This window comes from Pteronotus mesoamericanus, unplaced genomic scaffold (assembly GCF_021234165.1).
Source record: "Pteronotus mesoamericanus isolate MK-2021 breed Mesoamerican mustached bat unplaced genomic scaffold, CSHL_Meso_final scaffold_54, whole genome shotgun sequence".
Classification (NCBI taxonomy): Eukaryota; Metazoa; Chordata; class Mammalia; order Chiroptera; family Mormoopidae; genus Pteronotus; species Pteronotus mesoamericanus.
The window spans coordinates 45,432,628-45,453,118 of NW_026555321.1; the positions used below are offsets into that span (position 1 = coordinate 45,432,628).

General features: G+C 37.6%; 1 protein-coding gene across 3 annotated transcripts in view; it reads left to right on the forward strand.

Moving 5' to 3' along the window:
• Positions 1 to 20,491, forward strand: part of PTPRG (protein tyrosine phosphatase receptor type G) — a 681,808-nt gene that overhangs the window by 375,194 nt on the left and 286,123 nt on the right. The window lies entirely within an intron of this gene.

Sequence of the window (20,491 nt, forward strand, 5' to 3'; positions counted from 1 at the left end):
GACCGATTCCTTGTAAAAGTGAGTTTTCTGCTGCAATTTGGACATGTGACACAGAGCCAAGGCCTGACCTGGGCCATTATGTCACCGGACACAGGCCTGCTGCAGGTTCTCAGGACTGACCTGTAACCATACTCTTGGTGGGGAATGAGCCTGTCAATGTGGCTACTGATTGTCTGTGATTTTATTTCTCATACCTCACTGTAAAACCTTTCTAAAAACTAGGCAGAATCAAGTGTTAAAAACCCCCAGTACAGAAATTTTATCATTACTCATTTTGTCAGCAAGACCTTTAATTCATCTCAGCTTCTTCAACTCCCCAATCTCTGCTCTTACTTGTCAGAAGTAGTAAGAAACATTAGCCTACCATGGGAATGGTCTCAAGCCTCATTTCAAATATTAGTAATGCATCAAAACCCTTGGTCTTATATTAGCTGCATTTTAGATATCTAAATTCATTCCCTTACTGAGAAGAAAAGGGTATATAGTTAGAAGAAGAAAAAGGTTAATGACATTAACTAATAATCATGGTCTTCTGATCAGAAATGAGTGACATTTTCACAGATTTAGTGTAGATCACTGTCACTGAAAACATTGTTAATTTAAACAAGTGTTTTCCACATTAGTTAAGATAGCGTAGTCTGTCTCTGCCTATTGGTGTAGGAAAACAGTCTTTGAAATGTAATTCCTGGATCAAAGTGAATGGGTGTTTTAAAAGATGTATATATAGACAAAAGGTTGTGTTTTGTAAATACATATGTGTATGTACGTACACATACAAATGACTTAGATTTTCTCTGTTGCGCGTGTAAAATAAGTATTTTATGTATTAATAAAAATGGTGTCTGGCTAACTTTACATATTAGATCTTGGTCTTCCATAGGAAGGCAGGAGTGAGTACTGCATGTGTTAAAACACGTCAGTTATGCCTTATTAAAGTTGAGTCCAAATAAAGAGAAATTCCTTACACTGTTTATCTGGTTCTTCTATGAAATAATTGCTCTGACCTTAAGCTAAATGATTAATGGTATTACGACGATCATGAGCAAGTTCTGTATCTGGCTAACAAAATGATTTGAACCGTTAAATGTAGAGAATTTTATCAACCCTTTTGTGTTTGTGGTTGTTGTTATCATTATGGTAGATTTTTAACTTCATATCCTGCTTTTCCTGCATTTCAAAGCCCTTTCCCTCGTTGATTCGTCTTTGCAGCCATGTTTTCGGAGCTGTGTTACTGTCTGCCGAGTGAGTGTGCCAGCTCACTGCTAGCACAGGCAGTTTGTCGTTCCTTTCTGGAGTTCATTAAGAGTAAGGATGTGAAGCCTATCTGTGCACAACTCACTCCCTTTACTAAATGGGACTTCCTTAGGTCCTTAGATTTTCACACATAGACTCATTGGGTTTTTATGTGAAAAACTGTTAGCACGTTAATACATATTGTGAAAATTCTCCCCAAAATAAGTATGTAAATTGTAGTGCCTTTGGCATTGTCTGAGAGTACTTCTGCCCTTGTGTTCTGATCACTGGTAGTTTCTTGTGTGGGAAGATCTCCTTGGCACAGATTCTGAATGTGGTAAAATCAAGATGTTACCATTTTTAAGTTGTCTTTGGGCTATTCATTCAAGCCCTTTCAACTTTACTTTCCTCGCCTGTTCAATGGGAGGTGGGGGAAGGCATGGTGAGAGATGACAACTGTGGTGACACATCTGGGATAGATGATGCTCTTTCAGGGGATTATATGAAGAAAATATGTTAACACAGTTGGTTCACCTTAAAGAATATTGGTAGGGTAATTATTCTCATAGCTCACCTTCATTTAAATTCTTAAGTTCTTCTGAGACAGAAAGTCTCTTCTTTGCACAATTTACTGAAAAGTTGACATCATGTAGAGTAAGACTGAGGGTACAAATGACTCTCAGATTCACCGGAGTTTGTATTTCCACTTCATATGATTTTACTCCTCATACATTGGTTTCCACGTCTGTATAATGGGAATGTGATACTATATGTGACACAGGAAGGGGTGAGGAGTAAAATGAAATATTACAGGCCAGTTGTCTGGCTCACTGGATGGTTCATTAAAGGTCAGCAGCTGCAGCCACGGCATGGGTGGCAGTGGGTGCATGCATAAGTTGAGGAACCTGGATTTATTTGGATTTTATCAAGCCATTCAGTGGAGAAAATGTTTTCCCCATTTTGTAGGAGTGCTAGGAAATCAGTATTTGTGTGTTAATTTCCTGTATATAGTACCCAGTGTTGCTGGTAAAATAAACAGTATTCAAATTCCTCTCATCTTATTTCCATTGTTCTCACAGTGCTGAGTATTGTGTATAAACTAAAAAATGCTTGTGTCTTGAAACAAAAAAGAAATCATAGATTGATGACTAACAGTGGCCTGTGAGAAGGTACTTTAAAAAAAGTGTTTCTAGAAGTGTGATTTCATTGTACAGTGAGAGAGAAAATGCAACGTAGGTACATTGCCAGTTAAATATCCATCTCTGGGTTATTTGGTGTAATGGAAGTACTATGAAACTGAATGGCCATGATGGTTGTACAACTCTAAATTTACTGAAAACTCATTCAACTGAACACATGAAATGGTTAAATTTAAGCATATTTGTTTTATCTCAGTAAAGGCCTTCAGAACCCTCTGTGTTTTAAATTGAGACCCTCCTGTTGTTTCTGTTTGTTAGCATGTTCATTGACCTCTGTATATACACATTGCCAACAGAGGTATGCCCTGTCCTCCCAGAGATCACATGCCCGTAGGGGCCACAGGTAGACAACAGACAATATACAAAATAAATAAGTATGTACAAGTTTAGAAGATGACTGCTACTGCTAGGGAGGAAAAAATAAAAAGAGGAAGAAAGCACATTGGGATGAGGGAGTAATTTGAGTGGCAGAGCAGGTCTCATTGAAAAAGTGGCATGGGATTAACAGTCTCAAGGAGGTGAGGAGTTTACTTGTTACCCTAGAGAGGACAGTGGGAAAATGCTTGACATGTTAAAGGGACAGCATGGTGACCTGTTTGGCTCCTATAGAGGGATCAATGCTGAAAAAAGTAGGAGCTGTGAACGAACGGGGCGGTGTTCTCTTGGGAACAGGGAGCAGATGTGTTCAGTCTTGTAGACTATTTTTCAGGTCTTTGGCCTTTCCTCTGAATGACAAAGAACGCTGTGAAGGGTTTTAAGAAGGCAAGTGAGGTGATCTGACTTATGTTTTAACAAGATGACTGGCTGCTGTGTTGGTAATAGCCCCAAGGAGGGGAAGGTGGGGTCAGCAAGTCCGGGTGGGAGACAGTTGCAGCAATTCCTGGGAGGGATCATGGCAGCTTGGGCCTGAGTGGGAGCAGGTGGAAATGACTAGAAATAGTCAGCTTTGGGATCAGTTGTGAAGATATAGCCTAGGATTTGCTGCTGCATCTGGGAAATGAAATAAAGGAGTGAGGAATGGAACCAAGTGTTTTGCCCAGAGCATTTGAAGGATGTTTATAAGATGATGAAGACCACGCCATACTAAATTGAAGAGAGAAGAAAAATCCTGACCTTCAGGTCTACACATGTGAAATCTGAGAAGCCCAGTAATCACTAGTGGAGATACAGAGTAGGAAGATGGGTTTTGTGATATAATATATTTTTTAGGACCTGTAGAAGGGTCATAATCAATACCCCTTTCAGACAAGTGGCCTTCCAGGCTTGCCAGGGCAGTGTTAGCTGAAGGTACTGCATGCCCATGGGTGCACAGGACATTTTGGACAAACGAGGACTTAGTAATGTGAGTATTAAGTTATACACATTATTGACTTCAATAGAGTACCAGAATGCAATGGAGTAAGTTGGATTTCTCCTGGTGAGCTGCAATTTGCTTCTCTTTGGGACATTACCCAAAGAGAAACAGAAACCTCATGTTTGACCTATTATAAAGCAAATTCAGAATGAAATAGTAAGTACAGTACTTCAGGTGATGCTTGGAACCACAGTCGTTTAGAGGTCTGTTCAGGTAACCCAGTAGGCATGGTTAAGAACCTGCTATGTAAAGAAACATCTATTTATCAAATGGATTTTTTCCCCTGTTTTTAAGTTTGGTTTATTTGGAGGGAATTAGGGAGGAAATTTAATGCTATAAATGAAAACAACCCCTCTTACCTAAAAAAGTCTAAATCCCCCTGAAACAGTGGTTCCAAAGTTGAGTACAAAGGCCGCAAAAACAATGAAAGCTGACAGCATGCTTCCTCCCCTTTGTCCGGCATCTTCTGAAAGGGATTATTTTATGTTGAGGCTTTGTCTGCATTAGCAGTTTTATCTGCAAGGAAGGGACTTCTAATTTGCTCATTACAGAGCTTGTTTTTCACAACCAGGATCCTACTGTTTTGGAAATCACTAAACATTTTCTTTGGGATGTGAGCTCCAGAACTGAAAAATTCCAGTGAAGTTTATCAATATGGTGAACAGGAACTGGCATGTGCTGCATCATTCAGTATTGTCATTCCAGAATGTGAAGGAAAAGTATATATTCTGTCTCCTGCTTAATCACAAGCTTTAGATCCTAACTTCCTTTTCTTATTCTGTCTTTTAGGCATTTTGCCACGTAAGATTCTTCATTGTGTTGTCTGAAAAAAATGATTAGTTGTTTTTTTTTAAGAGTGCCAGACATGTACAACTCCCCCATTTAACTGTCAAATTGTGCTCTATGCTCTTAATAATGTGCCACGCATGTGGTAAGGATTTTTTTTTCCCATGGTATTAGTGATAGTTAATCACCTAGTTGAAGAATTACTGAGCCAGCACCACACAACTCCGCCTTCATCCAGAGTTTTTTCTATTCATCTGAGTGTTTGCTGGGGTTATCTACTCTGTTCCTGAACCTCTGTGACCTTTAGAGTGAGTCGATACTCTTTTTAAATACTTGAAAATCTTTTGTTACATAATTTAGGGTGGACCCTCTTGAGAACACAAAGTTGTGTGATTTTAATTAGATCTGCCTGTATTTTTCCACCAGTTTTTCCTTCCGTCTTCATTTTGTGGTGTTAACAGCATTGGTCTTCTCAAATTTAGTATGGTAATTATGGGACAGTGTGTCTTTCTGTGAATGGCTGTCTTTAGGCCACAACAGCACATGGTTACTTCATTTTCCTTCACCAGCTCACTTAGCTTTGTGCCCTACCTACAAGCACATGAGTTTATTAAAAATTGTTATTATTCTTATAATATTTTCTTTGCTGATTATGAGGAACCAAGCTCAGCTACCAGTAGGCTATTGCCCCCATTGTATTGCGTTGGCTGAGATTTTCAGTTCTTTGTGAAGCAGCTTTCTGGACCTAGACATACAGTCCAAGTTGATATTGATCTCCAGATTTGGTTAATACCAGAACTGCACAGAAGTATCCACTAATGAGGTTTTATTGTAGCTGGATATTTCAATGAGCATTTCTGGGGCCAACTATTTGAGTTTTAATCCTGGCTCCACTACTTGCTGGTGTGATGTAAATACCAAATAATTTAACCTTTTTAAGCTGTTAGTATCTTTATCCATAAAATGGGGATAGTTTTGTCATGAGCAAATAAGATAACCCATGAAAATTGGTCTATTGACAGTGGCCCGTAAATGTTAGCTGTATATAAAGAATGGGCAGGAAGCGGAGGATTAAAATCTGCTTACTTGGAGAGTGATTTTGGGCAAGCTACCCTCTGATCCTCAACATGCTTCTTCTGTATAACAGGGATAACAGCGAAGTGTATAGCTTCTGGTTGATTGGAGAATTATGTGAGATGATTCTTATAAAGCACATAGTACATTATAGTGTCAGCTTTTAATACTTACTATTCATGGGTATTTTCATTGTTCTCAAATCACAGTTTCCTTTCAGATGCTGCTGTGTATGGTGGCTCAGGAGCATGGATATTATTTGTAATGAAATTCTCCAGTACATGAAGCCCAGCAGCACTGGTCTGTTGTTCAGCAATTGGGAGCCATTGTTTACATTGTCCATGGCCACATCTTGCCACTTAAATCCTGACATCAGAGTGTTTCACTTACCAAAAAAAAAAAAACTTGGTATTTTTCTATGGGATGCCTTTATTTTATGTAACCCCTCCCTTTTTTTCAAATTTTTTATTTATTGATTTTTAGAGAGGACGGGGCAGAGGGGAGACTTCGATTCCTTGTTCCACTTATGTATACATTCATTGGTCAATTCTTGTAAGTGCTCTGACCAAGGTATGAAACCTGCAGCCTTAGGGTATCAGATGATGCTCCAGCCAAGTGAGCTACTTGGCCAGAGCGGTGGTGCCCACTAACTTTATTTGCTGTCTACATAAATAGATCCCATATGTAACTCTTAGAGTGGCATTTGTTTCTTCTTCATCAAGGATCAATTTAGTCCCTAAAAATGTAATAGTGATCCTTAAGGTTTATGAAGATTTTCATTAAACATTTTATTTTGACCACAAATTTTTTGACAGAACAAGAAAGAAGAAAGCTGGTCATTTTTGTGTTTTCACAGATTTATTTTTTTATATTTCTCTCGAGTGCCTCATTTATTTCATGCAGCCCTTATTTTTCCAATGCCTGCACCACCAAGTGTGGGTAAGAATAGTAAGGAGATCAAAGTGTGTCTTGCTGGCAAAGCCCTATGTGCTGCTTTTCTTCAAGGAGGTTTCTTTTTATTCCCCTGTTTTAGAGTTCTGCCATGTGTTGAAAACATTACAAGATTTTCCAGTTCAGCCGACATGGGCATCTGGATTTCAGAGAGAGCCTCAACAGAATGTCTGTTCATATTCTCAGAGTTGAGATGAAGAAATGAGGTTTTGTAATAGATCGAAAAACTTTTCCCAGGAAATTCTGATACTGCCCCACTGTAACGATGGAGAGTTCTATCATTGGCCCAGGCCTCTTGAGCATTTTTATCAACGACTTGACAAAGGAGATGGATTTATTAAATTTGTGAATGGCAGGTTGCCGGGAGGCATAGTTGTGAAATTAGATGACAACAACAGGATTTCCCTGGTTCCTGAGTGACAGGAATGATGGGTGAACATTAAGTATGATTTAGTGGAGAGGCAACAGGTGGGGAAGCCAAATGGAAGAGTTGTTCAGACTGGTGCAAATCACAGCTCAGTGTTTCTTGGCTAGTAAGTTGAGTTTCAGTTTTCCATTTGTAATAATGGGTTTATTATTAATTTACAGGGTTTTCATATCGGGTAAACTTACCTCATTTTAAGGTTAAAATGGTGTATCTGCTTTAATATGGATCTGACTTAAGAGTCACATGAAAAAGACTGGCGGATCTTTTTTAGACCATGTAATTCCATATTTTTTTTCTTCAACCTTGCTTTCTATTGTTGCCCCTTTCCCAAAGGTGCCTTTTTAGACCTTTTTTTCATAATCACCTCTAGCCCATGAACTTTTAATACTATAGATTCACTGTATATCTGATCATTTACTCTATATATTTGTGTTTTAAACATGAAAAAAGTAACAAAATTTGCTTTCAAGAACCAACTTTTACTCTACTGGACAATGTTACACCTGTTGAGAGTACACGCCATGATTCTTGAGGACCCCAGCAGGTCCAGGTTCATTGGGAATGTTCTTAAGTCAAGGTTTGAGAATTGCATGTGTCCACTTTTTAAAAAGTAAGTTGTTGTTGTTTTTGTTGTTAATTACAGAAGCGCTACATGTATATATTCATAAAATAAATACCTTCTTAGATCATACTAACAGCGTTAGATCTTCCATCCCAAGGGTAACTGCCATGAACACTTTAGCAAGTTTCCTTTTAATCTTTGTGTATTTCCCTTCACTGTTTTGATTTGTATGTAACTTGTCTTGCTCTGATATGATGTAATTCTCTAATAATTACTCTACAGCTAGTTTTCCCCTTTGATTGGTGCAAGAGACTTCTTTCTCCATTTAAAAAGTATATGAATTTTTAAAATTTAACTTTTAAATAAGTAATGTATTAATATGGTTGAAAGTTCAAAAAGTAAAAGGAAGTAGTGAAAAATCTTCCCTCCCTCTTTCCCCATCATTTACTTGTGTTATGACTACTGTTATGTGCTTCCAGATGTATATTATGGCCATTCTTTCTATCTATCTATCTATCTATCTATCTATCTATCTACACACACATGTGTGTGTGTATAGTCATTTCTTTTGTCATTTTAAAAAACTGGTAGCATGTTATTATTTATAGAGTTTTACAGTAAAAAATATAACTTGGAATTTTTATTTTAGCTTAAGGTTTCTTTTTATTTTCCAGTTTTACACTATTCTGTTGCTTTGTTTTGCCGTAACTTAATTAACTAACCCCTTGGCAGTGGATATTTATCTTGTTTCCGATCTTGGATTTTACCAGCGATGCCGCCATGACTAATCTTAACCTTGCACGAATACAAACATGTCTGTATAATTAACACCAAGGTCATAGGAGTGCAGGTTTGTAACTGTAATTGCTGTTGCCAAATTTTCTTTTCTAAAGATCATATCAGTGTTTTAGTAGCCATAAATGAAAGTGCTTATTTGAATACATCCTTGCTAACACTGTATAATCAAATACCTTGTGGTTTGCAAATTTAGTAGGTAAAAGAATGCATCTATACATTTTAATTTGTGTTTCCCATTTTTTAATGAGGTACAGCAACTTTTCGTACATTAAGAGATCATTTGTATTTCCTTTCCCTGAACTGTTGGTGCATATCCTTTGACCATTTTTTATGCAGTGTTTTGGGCTTAGCAATTTCTAGAATCTCTTAATGTGTTAAAGAACTTCTTTATGTGGTATGCATTGCAAATGTTTTTCTGATTTTTGTTTGATGTTTATGACAATACTTTCTGCAAATCAGAAAACTGTATATTTCTTAAATGTATTTGATGTTTTCTGCCTTTGGATTTTTTTTCCACATGAAAAGTCAAAATGCTTTCCCTATTCCAAATGTTTCCACAACTGTTTTTTAAAATTTTTTTATTGATATTATAGAAAAAGAAGGAAGAGGGGAGAGGGAGGGAGGAGAGAGAATGAGAGAGAGAGAGATCACTGATTTGTTTTTCCACTTATTTACATATCATTGGTTGATTCTTCTCTGTGCCCTGACTGGGGATGGAACCATTAAACTTGGCATATTAGATGACGCTGTAACTAATTGAGCTACCCAGCCAGGGCTCCCACAACTATTTTTGTTATCAACTGAAGGGGTTCCTTGGCCTGTGTTCATCAAAGGCCAGGAAGACCTGAACAGGAGTTTGCAGCCAGGGAACTAAGGAGTTATGAAGGAGAGCACCACTCCTGGATATACAGGTGATAACGGTCAAAGACCTGGCTCCTTGATGGCTGCCAGGGGATGGATTATATAGGGAAAAAAATTCTAAGTTATGCTGACTAATGGAGTTGGGGTCATGGTTTCTATGACTGGGTGGTGCCTGAGTAGTCAGTAATTGGTCATTGCATCTGGTCCTAATGTCAGCCATGGAGTTGTTCTGTCCAGTTTCACCAGGATTTGTCCTATAGGATCGTTCTGCTTTCCTGGGTCTGGAGCTACAACACAACTGAGGCCAAAATATTATATTTAATTTGATTGAAAACCTTGTCTCAATAGTCGGTAGACCCAGAACCTTATTTCTAAGACTATTGCATGCTGACCACAACCTTGTCGTCCCGAGGGCTTAATGATTCAGCAGGGGAGAAGAGGTGGGTGAGTTAGAGTCTCGATGAGCCCAGTTTGAGTCAAAGGAAAAGAATACAATAAAAATTAAAGGCCAGATTAAAGAGAAGAAGGTTTCTGCTTAGTTATATTTTTTGTACTTTTATTTATTTAAATATTTAAGTCTTGGATTCAACTGGAATCAATCCTAGGATTATCTGCTTTTGAACCATTGTTCAATATTAATTAATGGATGTCATTTGTTTAGCAAGTTCCTACTCTTCGGTATTAACATTACTGCCAGTTCTTTCATATTGTAAGCAAAAGGCATATATATGGTAAATATTTTAGGCTTTCTTGTCTCTTTCTGAGCTGTTCAAGTCTGGTGTTAAAGCATAAAAGAGGTCATAGATTATACTTAAGTGAATGGATGTGTTGGTGCTTCAATAAAACTTTATTTACAAAACAGGTGGTGGGCCTCATTAGACCCACATGCCAGTTTGCAACCCCCTTCTTTTGAACATGGGTTAGTCTTATAGGTCTGGACTGGACTTTTTTTTTTTTTTTCTTTGACTGTCATTTACTATATGAAGGCAAGTTTTCTAGCCTCTGAGCCCCAGTTTCTTTATGTGACATGTGGAAACTAGTACATACTTGACATGAGTTGTTGAAAGGATCAAGGATAAAATGTAGAAAGGTTTCATCACGACGTCTGGCACATATTGAATTTTCTCCAAGTGAATGTTGCCTTATTGGTGTCATTTTATTGATGTGTGCTATTAAATGTCACTCAGTCATTTATAGTAGGGTTGGGACTGGGGTGTCAAAAAACTCATCAATCAAGGTAAATTATATTTTAATGCAATATTTTTGATTACTGATTTTTTTCTTTTGTCTCAGACTCCAGTATGACTTTGTACAACACTGTTACTGATATTATCTTTATTTAAATTCTTTACATTGTGTTTGGCATGAGTTTTTCACATTTATTTTAACGTTTAAAATATTGCATTAAATATCATTTGTCTTGATTACTGAATTTTTAGTGATGCCTCACCATAGTTCTAGCATTTTTGAACAGTATTTATTTATTGAGGACTTTATGTGTACTACATGAACAAAATAGGCAAGTATCTGATGTCATGGAGCTTATTTTCTCCTGGACCATATAGTACGAGAAAGAAACGTGATCGAAGTCAAGAAAACAAAGGAAATAGGGGTGCTAGGTTGGTTGGTGAAGCCTCCTGTTGTTACCAGACTGACAGGGTCTGGCCCTGAGTGGGGCTGCCCAGGGCCAGCTGAGTGTGCGGGTTCTTCACAACATGCGTCCAGGTGACCATGAGGGTGAGTTTGTTAAAGTTGTGGACGGTAAGACAAGGAAGGGCTTAGCATAGAAGAAGACATAGGAGAACCTAGGCTGGGCTTCACTAGTTCACTGGGAAGTTGGAGAAAAGGGGCCTTGAGGACAGGTTCAGGGGATTAGCCTGGGACAGGCTGCCAGCCACCCATTGCCTTAGAGTTTAGGAGAAAGAAGTGAGAGAAGAAGAAGGGAATGCAAAGGTGCTCCCCAGAGGAAACACAGGCTGAGTCCTTTGTCTCCAGACTTTGATCTCCCTCTTGCGGGCTGGAATTTTCCGCTAGGTGTTGGGCGGGGGAGGGTTTCGGCAGCATATTCATCAGTTCTCAGGGTCTACCCCTTCAGGGTTGTGGTCTCCACTGATTGGTAGTGACAGGGCCAGGGGGCCTTTAGTCACTGCAGTTGGTTCTGGTGGAGCCCAGCTGGTGTTGAGGCTTCTCTGGGCCTGGAGCCGAAACACAGCTGAGGCCTAGATGTCACCTCCTGGGGGAAAGGATGGTGGAGACAAAGTTCCCCTGGGAGTGCAATAAGGGGGATGAGACCCTTGTTGTCTCAGTTTTGCCCCCTTCCAGGCATGGGGGCCTTCCACCCTGGTGACCATCTGTACCTCTCTGTATGTTGCTTGGCCATTGTGTTTAACTCTCTTTTAGCTTCCCTATTCCACTTCCCAAGGAATTGACCTTGTTTCTCACTCTCCTGTCTCACTGTGATTAGTTGAATGAAGGGAGTTGTTAATGTTCTTTTGTCATGTTACTTCTGCTAAATCTCTCCAATCTTCTTTTAGATCCCCTTTATTGGAAGTTACTTACACTACTCATTTACTGCAGTAGAGAAAAGTACAAGTTAAAGTGAACTATTCACAGGGTGACAGAGAGACACACAGAAGCCACCGTGTTGTTTTGGCTTTGCCTCATAAAAGTGGCACTTTATGTCTAGACGTTTCCCCAGAGAGCATTTAATAGTTAATACATTTGGAGCATACATTTATCCTTTTATAGTTGTCTAGGAAGGGTGTTAATCATCCTGTCTTCACCCTCTGAAGTGTTTTCCAGTCCCACACCCCCTCCACACCAGGCCTCTCAGCTGCTGAGTGAGCGCCTCATATAACTGGTTTTAATTTTTTTGTTCTTTTCCCTCAGCCCTTATGTCAGTAGGTTGGCATATAGACAATCATCCCTTCCAAACACCAACCTCCCCAGTTCTGTCTCTGGGAATTTTTCCCTTTTCCTCAGTGTGATTAGAATTTCTCATTAGCTGGAGCAGTTTCTATTTGACACACATTGTGGCGCATGATGCTGATGATAGACAGCAATGGTGTGGAAAAGGCCTTCCTTTCAGAGACAGGAAATGCCAGCCGTAATGGGCAGTTTTGTTTCCCTCCTTGGAGTGCAGCTTTGACCTCTGGAAATGAAGCATGGTCCCTTCAGCCAGCCTTCCCTGTGTGAAGACTTGTGTTGTGCCTCTGCTCAGAGGCAGAAGACTGGTGAGAGGCAACTGTTCCCATTAAGTCTTTTAGGGATTCTTATCCCATGACCCCAGTGTCACCAAGAGTAACAACGTTACAGCAAGAGACTTCAGAACTGCTCTTTTCTCTTTTTGTCTAAATGAGATCTTTACACCCTTATCCAAGTTTATTCCTCTTCTACAGGGAAAGAGGGTAGGAAGAAAGAGAGAGGAGGGAAGGGGAATCGGGAGATGTTATCCGTATACATTTCATCCAGCATGCATTTCTGATTTTATCTTTATAATTTGACATTTTCGTTTTAGTGATGAATGTAGAAAGAATTGAATAATTTAGTGTGGGTCTTTTTAAACGAACATCCTGATTATATCTCATATTTTTTAGTTGCAAATAACAGAAAGCCTACTGGAGCTATTTTAAATACAAAGACATTTAAAATTGAAAAGTCGAGAGATAAAATTTAAATTTCAGGAATGGTTTGATCAGGTTCTACCTTTGTTCTTCTACCTTTTTTTCCTCCAGTCTTTTTACTTGTCAGCTTTGGCCTCCAGCTAATTCCCTCTTGTTTTACTTCAGTCACTTTCTTTCTCTTCTTCATTTACTACCTTCTGGGAGGAAGGTGGGTTCTTCCTGGGGGCTCTGACCAGAAGCCTGCTGCCTTGTTTTGAATAGTATGGACCTAATTGGCTTAGTTCTGGGATAACATCCCTTCCTGAGTCAATCTCTTTGTCAAGGGGCAGAGGAGTCAACTAATTGCCAAATACCAGTGGGGAGCTATTTCTGGATCCACAGGAGTGGAGTTAAGCTATCCAGAACTTAGGGTTTGCTTATGGTTCCCAGAAGAAAGTGTAGATAATCTTGTTTATTGAACACTTAGTATGTGCCAAGGACTGTTGGCGTGCTCTGTATATAATAATTTATTCAATCCTCATCGCATCCCTGTGGCTATTTTTAGAAATGTATCCAGTGGTGTTGAATGTTTGCTAGACTATTAACAAACATTTTCTGTGCCTATTTGATGCTTTCAGGTATTTTAAGAAGTGTTTTATAAAATTTAGAACTCTTCTGAGTTTTATAGGTGATATGATATGATCTTCTAATTCATGTGTAAGGAAATTGAGTCATGGTAACACTGGAGCACTGCGTCATTCAACTCCACTTTCCAGAATTGAAACTGGAATGGAATGAGAAAATTTGTGACATGGCTCTCACCACTGGCTGCTCAGATACCCGTGACAGACATACCAATTAATCTTGTCTTCATGGATGAGTAATCATATAGTTATTTAACACTAACATGTGAATTAAAGCTTCTTTACATCCTTGAACTAGTATTTAGGTTGCTAGTCTTCTTACCCAGTGTTCTTTCCACCATGGCACGTGAGCTTTTCAGTCCTTGGATGATAGTTTAAGTTTTATAGGGACAGGAAGAATTCTAAAAGAGCAGATCTTTGTCATATAGAGAGTGTTGACTGCTTGAAGACAAACCTGATGTAAAGGTTGAAAGTTTTAGGTCTGCAACAAACTTACTACCATTGTATAAATACTGAAGATGTTTGGCATTGGACAATACAAATTGTGGTTCTTTGTTTATATATCTCAGATTTTTTGTAACCAATTCTATGTAATATGCACAAGAAGCAAAACTAAAGTTGTCTCAACTTCAAATATTATTAGATTTTGAATGAATAACCCATTCCTAATGTTAGTAGAGATTTTGATTGGAAATTTGGGTGTGGGTAGATTCAACTTGAGAGAGAGAACTTTTGAATCCCAGATACATCTGTGCAAGCACAGGCCTTTGTCTTCGAAGGACCTTCAGGACCCTCCAGTCTGTGAATTGCATGCATGCTCACGGTGCGTACTCTTTTCATCTCACATACTCACACAGATAACACTAATCAGACAGCCTGAAGGTCTTTGGCTCTGAAATCGCAGGTAGTTATTATTGGCATCTTCAGTCTTTGTAATACTCTCATATTTCAGAACAGTAAAATAAGCTCCAGAGAGATGTTCAGCATCAGGATGAGAATCTGAGAATCCCAATTTACAGATTTGTGCTATTTTGCATTTGGCCTGAAATTAGTTTTAACATTTAGTCCTAAAATAGTGACCCTGGTAAATGAAACAAATGACACTTGGTATGGAAACAGTGAATAAAATAATTCGCATTTCTGGTGTTATGGTCTGATATATTTCTGGTATTATGGTTAGTTATTGATAGGTAACTTAAAATATACCATTGATATGAAATGGGAGAATTGTTATATCTAAAATTTAGAAATGAAAAATCTGCCAAAGTATTTTATTATTTAGAAGGTAAATTTGCCATCTTAACTGGTTTAAAAATTAAAGTGTTTTAATTAACAACAATGTGTAAGTCCATAAATATACATGAATAAAATGAAAACAGTAGAGAACAGCAATATGGATGCTTTTAGCACTTTTCCTTTTCATATATGCAACAATCGATGCACAAAAGTTAATTAAGTTACCAGTAGTGGAGAATGCAAAAGAATCATAAGCTAAATCCCATAAAGCTTTTTAATTAAAAAATGGAAAGTTTAAAGATGTGGTTTTGATTTGGGAGAAAAAGCATTAATTATACCATTAAGTAACAAAACAAAATGAATATGCATATTTTTGGACTGTTGCTGTTGGTTAAAAGTAGACAACAAGATGCAGCTGGGTAAGAACCCAGGACCTGGGTAATACTTTCAAAATAAGTTCCTTGAGGGAGGCATTAATGGACATATTTGACTAGAAACAGCACATAACATGTATATTAGTTTTGTTTTTAATTAGAGTTAGACAGAATTCATTATTTTTAATAGCTTTTCATTAGTGAATAGAAACCATTATTTAAATGTATTATGGTAAAATAAACTCAAGATGTATGCATATTTTCTGCAAAGAACCTCTTATGTATTTAAAGGAACCATTGTTTGGGGCACAAATCATAGGTAGATATTTGGAATTCCTTGCTTTTAGACAAAAGTGCAATTTATATGCTATAAAAGTAGCCTTTTTATCTTTTTTCACAGGTTAGTATTAATAGCAAAATCTATTAAGGTGAGATAATTTAATTGTACAGAAGTCTTTTGTAAACCAGTTATATTTGTTTATATTTGGACTTTTTCAAATAATATTGCTGTAGGTGGTAGGCAAAATGAAATGTTTCCCTCAGATTTTTATTATATATTTTTGAATAAGATAATTACTTTGGTTTAAAATGCATGTGTGTCAAACAAGTACTTTGGGTTAAATCTGCCTTAAAGAAACACTGAACATCAAGTGGGATCTCAGACATGAGCGAGATTTACAGCATTTGCCATTATTTGCATGTGAGGAGTGTTGTCTGCCTTAAACAGGCCACTTACAATTAATATCCAATTGTGTGATTTATTCATTCTAATATAGAAATGTCTCTTCCTGTTGCTGGTTACTGAATTGAAGCATGCAAAATGAGAAAAATACAATGGCTTGTTAATGGTATACCAAGAAGGTTGAATTGAGTTCTTTTAATGTACAAATGAGTCATAAATTGAGGTAACAACAATGTTTCTGAACTCTAATTTTTAAAGGTGAATTTTTCCAAATTTATAAGGTTTTTATATAAGCTTAACTAAAAAATATCAGCCACAAACTTGCTGGGTTTTTTTTTGTTTGTTCGTTTGTAGGGGTTTTTTGGCCAGCTTCTCTTTCCCTTTGGTTTTGCTTTGTGCAAATTCTTTTTATGCAAAGAAGACAGAACAACAACCCCAGCATTGTCTATAAATCAATGCCCACCTCCTTTTCCTGTTAGGTTTTAGATCTGCCCCCAAGAATATAACAGTAAATCCAGTAAAATCTGTATATTAAAATATAACCCATTTAACAAATCTTATATTTTATTTGGCTTCTGTGAAGTTTCATACATATCTTCATCTCATCAAAGTGACCACCAAAAATGACCCTACAGACAACAATTAGTGAGGAAACAATGTTGTGTTACTATTAACTGAACTCCGAAATGTATTCAGAGTTCACGAGTTTTCCCATCAGTATCCATGTTTGGTTCTGCCAATCAAGGATACCACATTGCATTTTTTGTTGTGACTACGTGGCCTACTTTGGTCTGTGACAGTTTTTCAGTCTTTCCTAGTCTTTTATGACCTTGGTATTTTTGAGGAGTATCAGCCAAGTATTTTGTAGAATATTCCTCAGATTGGGTTTGTTTTACACCTTTCTCATGATTAGACTAGGATTAAGAATTTTTACAAAGAATACCACAGAGGCTGTGTGCACTTCTTATCACTTCCTAACAGGATCTGCATGATAATCCATGATATCACAAGTGATCTTAACCTTTACTACTTGCCACATGAGGTAAATGACATTTATTTACCAGACTTCTCCACCAGAAGTTGCTGTTTTTTTCTGTTTCCGTACTTTATTCTTTGAAAACTAGTCACTAAATCTAGCTGGTGCTGGTATTAAATCCACCTTGCAGAGAGGTCAGTTTCATTTTATTCTTGTCTTCTGCCCAAGTGCGAAGCACCAGGGCCTGGTAAACTCCTCTGCTCTTCAGGGAGCAAGACCCTTGTTGCCTGAGAGAACTGGGACAGCCCTGCCCCCTAGCACCCATTTCTCAGCGATGTGACTGGTAGTGAGCAAGTGTTGAATTAGTGCTTAAATGAATAGTGACGAAGATTAACAAGACTCATTTTCCCTCTTGATTGACCTTCTTTGATTGGAGAACTCTTAAAACAGAAAAAAAAATAAAAGAACTTCAAAAACAATCATGCTTCACAAAAAGCATTGAAAGCAACGTTCTGTCCCCTTTCTTTGAAAAATTATTGCCACTGATGGTAGGCTTGTTAAATTGTCATGGAGATTCCATCATTCACATTACATATTTGCAGCGTATTTAACCTATCACTATTCAGACTAATGTAATATATTAATGAATAGGGAAAGGAATATTTACTTTTGAATGTGATATTCTGATTCTTGAGATGAAGGGAGTGAGAAAGAGTTAGTAAGAAGTCAGAAGATAGAAGTATAAAATTAAAACCAAAACAATGTGCAGATAACATGCTATACAGTATCATTAGAGGACAGAACTATGCGACTCTTTAATCTCATCTTCCAATTCATTTCTTTGTGCCAGAAACAAAAAAGTATGTAAGGCTCTGTGTTAGGCTGGAATAAAGTTGAACAAGAGGGAGAAAGGATCCTGTTCCCATAGAGCAATCACCTGGTGGTATAGGATTAAACAATATAAGTATTACAAGATGTACAAAGGAAACCAAGAACCTAGTGCCAGAATAGTGCAGAGTCCTCGTGCATTTCTCATGGAAGCCTTTCCAATAACAGGATATTTATGCTGAAATCAAAACTTGAGCCAGGGGTATCAGATGCACTTGTCGAATTCATTAAAAAGAAAATATTTCTCAACATAGTTGAGCGAGAAACTCAATCTATAATTTTAGCTTCTTTTGGTACTGATATGCTAGCAGTACGTCTCCATCAAGATCTCATTTCTTTAAGATTCTCAACATGGGAAATGACTTTTGGCAGGCCAAACTGCCCTTTGGTTTCCATCCTGTGCCTCACCCCTCCCCTTCTGAGAACATGTCCTTGTATATGAGGTCGCCATGTCAGAGTTGGTGAGCTGTTCAAAATTAGTCCAGCTGCCAAAATTCGAATTCCCTGCTTATTCAAGCAGGAATCAATATGGGGAAACGAAAGTGCAAATGACTTTTCCTTCTTATTTCAGATGGGTAATGTCATACCAGAGAGAGGGGGGCTTCTTGCTGATACCCTTTTTTCCCCCCAAAAACGGGGTTTATGTTAACCATAGTCTTTATTTAGTGCCATGTTTTTAACTTAAAACCATTCATTCAAAGTTTTGAAAAACAAAGCATTCAATACTGTGAGACTTGTGCAACTGCAAATGATTAATGATATAATCCCCAGTCCTTTATAAAGTGTCTTAACACTGAAGAGATTTATACAGTGTGGAATGGCAATGGAGCTTTGGTGTGAGAATAGGTAATCAATACCCTCAAGCTTAGAAAAGTGTTCTATTTCCTCCACTAATGACATTGGGGTTTTTGCAAGGCAAGGGTGTCTGGAGCATGAAGCACTCCAAAGAAGAATTAATTTAAAATCTGAAGTGGAAGATCAGTTTCAATTAAAATTGCACTTGAACGTACATTGGGTGGAAGTGTGAAAGCAAGCATGTAGTCGGCTTAAATCTTCAGATTGTTACCAGTGAATAAATGAATCCCACTGGCTGGAACCCTGACTATATTTTTATAGAGTGCTAAATTATATTTCACTCATGTCTAGAAGGTTATGAGAAGTAATGAACATCAAGTACTTTTCAGAGGTTACAGAGTAATTTTTTTATTAGTTAATTATCAGGTGTCTCTGTGTTTGTACAAGTGATGCTTTGCATTCTTACTTCTTTTGGTTCAAACATGTGTAGATTTATTTTACCATCCATTTTTTCCATTGAATGTAATTTTATTGTACTAGTGGGTTTCCAAAAGGCACTACACACACACACACACACACATGCACATACACACATGCATGCACACGATTGGTATTAAAACATTAGTTTCCATATTTTCAACATATAGGCCCAATTGTACTTTGGAAATGTAAATTTGGTTAGCCTTCAAATATATCAACAATCACTTTATTCAGTTTTTCAATGAATTTTTTTTGGCATGTGGAAGAAAATTTAAAGAGGAGTTGGGATAATTGGAGCCACTCATTAAGCACTTTCCCCCCTCCTTTTTTTTTTTTCTTCAAATATATTGAAGTAACATGAAAACAAGGTTAGTCTAGAATACAAGGTTTGTTCAGTAGAAGTGAGGCTTGCTTGAGTGTGATTAGTAGGGTGCATGAATATCTCACATGAGATGGACAACAATTTGAACATTTCACCTAAAATGTCATATGATGTGCTTGAGTGTGCTATTGTTATGTTACAGAATTACATGCTTATGATTTTATTTAAAAAGATTTTGTAATAAAAAGGAGGTGCTATTTGTGCCAGACCCTGTATATGGAAATGCACTCTGTTCTTTTATGACTCAGCACAGTCTTTTGGGAATTTGACCAAGAGGTAAAACAACATGCATGAAAAGACCTGGACCGTTCCAAAGTTAGTTGGAGTCTTATAGTCAAGAAAATGGTGATGTTAAGTTTTTCTAGAAAGTATTATGGCACTTTTCAAAAGTATTGAAAAGTTTGCTAAGGTTGCCAAGGTTGCTAAGTCTTTGCTAATTAGTGACCGTGGGTTTTTTTTGTTTGTTTGTTTGTTTTCTCATAATGCCTTTTATCTTGCTGTTTTGATGAGACACAGAAGTAGGCTGAGTTATTTGCTAGATAGCCAAGACTAGGAATTATTTTTAGGGAGCCACGTCAATTGTTCTTGTAGCCGTAAAGCTTCCATTATCATAACTGAGAAGTTGGTGTTTTTTCATGGTTCCTTTTTTTATATCAGACTTAGGAAGATGGGGGAACCCCATGGCAAGTAAGTATGTGGTGCTTGGTTCAGGCTCTTACTTAGTAGTAGAGAGATTTACCATAAGGTATTTGTGTCCTCCATTATGCAAGGGTAGATATAGAGCAAGGTACAAAAATATGGGTTGTTTGGAGGCTTCATCTCCTAACATCAGTTTGGCTTTTACCCTCCTCTGTTTCATGTGTGCATGAATATAAGACTAAAAACCCTAGGAGCACATGTGTGTTTGCACGTGTATACACACACTGCACTTTATGAGTGGGTAGCCAAAGTGCTATCTTCTAAAAGTTGTAAAGTTTAGACTTTATATCAAACTCTCAAAAAGAGATAATCTTTCTAGAAGAAGATCTTTTTTGTGTGTCATGTCAAGAAAGTTAAAGGTCTAATGCAGGAAAATCTGAGCTAGTAATGAATTAAATAGACGTAGCCTCTGGAACAATTCATTTCCAAATAGGGCAGAGAAACATATGCACTGTGTTTTTCTGTTCCTGATTGGTACCCATTAAGGC